General features: G+C 47.3%; 1 pseudogene; it reads left to right on the top strand.

Annotated features, from left to right (window-relative positions):
• The first annotated feature begins 301 nt into the window (after positions 1-301).
• On the top strand, positions 302-3593 carry LOC119621786 (killer cell immunoglobulin-like receptor 2DS2; annotated as a pseudogene).
• The last annotated feature ends 411 nt before the right edge of the window (positions 3594-4004 follow it).

Here is a 4004-nt window from a genome sequence, read left to right as displayed (position 1 = left end):
CAAGAAACTCAAGTAGGAAAATTAGAATGACTTTTTGTCACAATTATTCTGATAATGTTAATAATACTTGTTAGATATTTTGCACATTACACATGAAGAAGAGTTTGAATCTCAGATAAAAACAACAAAAGTACATCAAAAGTCTTTAATATAACCCAGAATTCAATCATCTTGTGTTGGAAAGATTGGATCTGAGACGTGTTTTGAGCTGGTCATAGTGAATGAAGCAAAGTGGCAATTGTAGTCACAACAGTTTCCAGGAAGCCATTTTCTGCTCTTGGCTGGAGGCCCGCTGGGCACCATGCAAGGTAGAAAGAGCCTGCATACGTCACCCTCCCATGATGTGGTCAGCATGTCAACTGCATGGGCAGGGCGCCACATAACATGACAGATGGAGGCACCTGCAACAGGGGTTATGGGCACGGAAAAGAACACAGAGACACAGAGAGGGAGGAGAGAGACAGACCCGGGGAGGGGAAGCCTCACTGATTCCAGGTCCCATGGATGGGATGAAAAAGAGAGACGCCTTCTAAACTCACAACCTCTCTTTCTAGGAGTCCACAGAAAACCTTCCCTCCTGGCCCTCCCAGGTCCCCTGGTGAAATCAGGAGAGACGGTCGTCCTGTAATGTTGGTCAGATATCATGTTTGAGCACTTCCTTCTGCACAGAGAGGGGATCTCTGAGGACCTCTTATGCCTCATTGGAGAGCTCCATGATGGGGGCTCCAAGGCCAACATCTCCACAGGTCCCATGACGCCTGCCCTTGCAGTGACCTACCAATGCTATGGTTCTTTTACTCACTCCCCATATGAATGGTCAGCCCCCAGTGACCCCCTGGACATCGTGATCACAGGTGAGAGTGTTCGGACATTCTTCTCATTGTCACTGGGACACAGAGTGAATGATCCAGGACTTGGAAGCCCCAGGTGGTCATCAGGAAGATGAGTGTGGGATTCTTATGGAGAGAGACTGACTTGGTGAGGTCTGTACCAACAGAGACAGAGAAACAGGAGACACAAGTACAGACCAGGTGTCATAACAGAGGACAGACACAGGGGCCACACAGGGAATTAGAAAAGAGAGAAAGAAGTAAAGGAGACACTCAGACAGACATGTCCCAGACAGAGGTGCCCTTCTGTGCTGACTTTGTTCAGAGACCTGGCACAAGTAAGAAGCTTCATCTCTGTGTTACCTCCACAAAGTGATCTCTACCAGGAGAACCCAAGGACACCCTTATTTCTCACCTTAGCTGGGCTCTGGGACCTCAGGCCTTGTGGCACCTACAGATGCCGTGTTCATTCTGACACCTCTGCCTCGTGTTCAGGGGAGCCGTAACCTTCTCACGATATCATGGCCCCAGAACAACAACCCCTGTGTGCTGTGTACTTGGGGTCTCCAGACTGAATTCTGAGGCTCATATTCCAAACAACCGCACATATTATAGGATTACCGACAGACACAGAGAGAAATCAGGGACATTAAAAAGCAAAGGCATAAACACACACAGAATGAGCCAGAGGAAGGAAAGTGGCAAGCTCACAGCCACATAAAGACAGAGAAATGAGGATGATGGTTTCCAGCTTCATCCACGTCCCTGCAAAGGACGTGAACTCATCCTTCTTATGGCCGTATAGTATTCCATGGTGTATATGTGCCACATTTTCTTAATCCAGTCTCTCATTGATGAACATTTGGGTTGGTTCCAAGTCTTTGCTATTTTGAATAGTGCCGACATAAACATATGTGTGCATATGTCTTTATTGTAGAATGATTTATAATCCTTTAGGTATATCAGAAAACCAAACACCGCATGTTCTCACTCGTAGGTGGGACTTGAAGAATGAGAACACATGGACACAGGGAGGGGAACATCACATACCAGGGCCTGTCGGGGGGTGAGGGGCTAGGGGATGGATAACAGTAGGAGAAATACATAATGTAGGTGACGGTGACGGGTTGTTGGGTGAAGCAAACCACCAGTGCACGTGTATACCTATGTAACAAAACTGCACATTCTGCACATGTAACCCAGAACTTAAAGTATAATTTTTAAAAGGAGAGAGAGAGAAAAGAGGGCAGAGAGGTGGACAGAATGATGGAAAGGAGCTGAGAAAAGCCCTAAAATCAGAGTCCTGAGGGAGAGGCACAAGGAGAGAGAAAGATGGAGATGTGGGGGATGAATTGTATATATTCCAAAGACAACGAGACAGACCGAGAGGCAGAGAAAGACAAGGAGATGGAGACAGAGAGATGCGGATGGATAGATAGATGATAAATACGTAGATGATAGATAATAGATAGATTATAGATACATAGATGATGATTGATTGGCAGATGATACATAGAGATGATAATGATGATGATAGACAGACAGATAAAGAGATAGATACATGATAGATAGAGATATAGAGGCAGACAGATAGGTAATAGAGAGATAGATGATACACAGATATAGATAATAGGTGATTGATGGATACATAGATAGTCAATTGATAGAGAGAGAGATTATACGTAGATACAGATGATAGATAGATTATTAGTAGATACATACCGAACAGTTAAATAGATAGATAGATAGATAGACAGACAGATAGATAGATAGATAGATAGATAGATAATAGAAATATCCAGAAAATTTTGAACAAGACAGAAAGTGAGAGACTCAGAATTAAAGAAAAAGGAAGATTAAGTCAACCAATCTAAGGAGGGTCAGAGAGAATAAAATGGTACAAAGAAAAAAAACATAGCTAGGGATGGGGAAGTGAGGTCAGAGACCTAGAGACACGGAGAAAGTGGAAGGAGGAAATAAACATTAAGGGAGATGGGGTGAAGGGTGAGAGATAGAGAGAGTACTAGGTCATAGAGCAGGGGAGTGAGCTCTCAGCTCAGGTGTGAGGGGAACTGTGACAAGGAAGAACCTCCCTGAGGAAACTGTCTCTTCTCCTTCCAGGTCTATACAGGAAACCTTCTCTCTCAGTCCAGCCGGGCCCCACTGTTCACGCAGGAGAGAACTTGACCTTGTCCTGCAGCTCCCAGAGCTCCTTTGACATGTACCATCTATCCAGGGAAGGGGAGGCCCATGAACTGAGGCTCCCTGCAGTGCCGAGGGTCCATGGAACATTCCAGACCGACTTCCCTCTGGGGCCTGCCATCCACGGAGGGACGTACAGATGCTTCGGCTCTTTCCGTGACTCTCCCTACGAGTGGTCAGACCTGAGTGACCCACTGCCCATTTCTGTCACAAGTGAGGAAACCAATCTCTTCCCCAAACAGTGGGACTCAGACGGACGACAATGGCCACATTCAGGGGAGCCTCAGATGGCCATGGGGGTGTCAGCCAGAGATACTGGATAGAAAAGACACAGAGCAAACATACAGAAAGAGACAGACAGACAGAGCGAGGCAGACAGATCACATCAGGACTTGGGGTGGTAACTGCAACCCTACATGAATCAGCTTGCAGACAGAGCACAGGCCACAAAAAACACTTCCCAGTCTTTGTACAGAGGCCTACATGGGACACATCTAAGCAGCATCAGTGCTGACTCAGCAGCATGAAAGGCCAGGCTCAGATTGGAAAGACAAGAGGTGGCATTGGCCGCCCACCATTCCCCATTTCCAGAAGCCCCCACATCTCACCAAAGAGTGATTTCCACGTGGGGGGCACAGATGTGACCATCGTTGGGGGAACCTCCATGTCTCTTGATGGGAGGCATTTTCCACCCTGGATGTCTCCTGCTCCCTCCACACCTTGGAGCCTCAGTGGGGGAGTCTTCTCTGAGGACTCGGGGAGGGCCTCCTGGGACTCCCAGGATTTCCAAGCTAGATGACAACATGGCAGGTGGAAAGAGGTCCATTCCTCCATCCGGGGAGCCAAGCTCCATCCCAGGAGATGAGAAGAGGCTCTTCTCTTTGGTCAGTGGATCCCTGAGGGGACAGAGGCTCAGCACTGAAGACTGAGAAAGATGTGTCACTTCTCCACTCAGTGGCCTCAAGCCAGACA

The sequence above is a fragment of the Chlorocebus sabaeus genome, chromosome 6 (genome assembly GCF_047675955.1).
Source record: "Chlorocebus sabaeus isolate Y175 chromosome 6, mChlSab1.0.hap1, whole genome shotgun sequence".
In the NCBI taxonomy this organism is placed as follows: domain Eukaryota; kingdom Metazoa; phylum Chordata; class Mammalia; order Primates; family Cercopithecidae; genus Chlorocebus; species Chlorocebus sabaeus.
The sequence above is the reverse complement of the archived record's forward strand: the minus strand, read 5'-3'. Positions and strand labels throughout refer to the sequence as shown.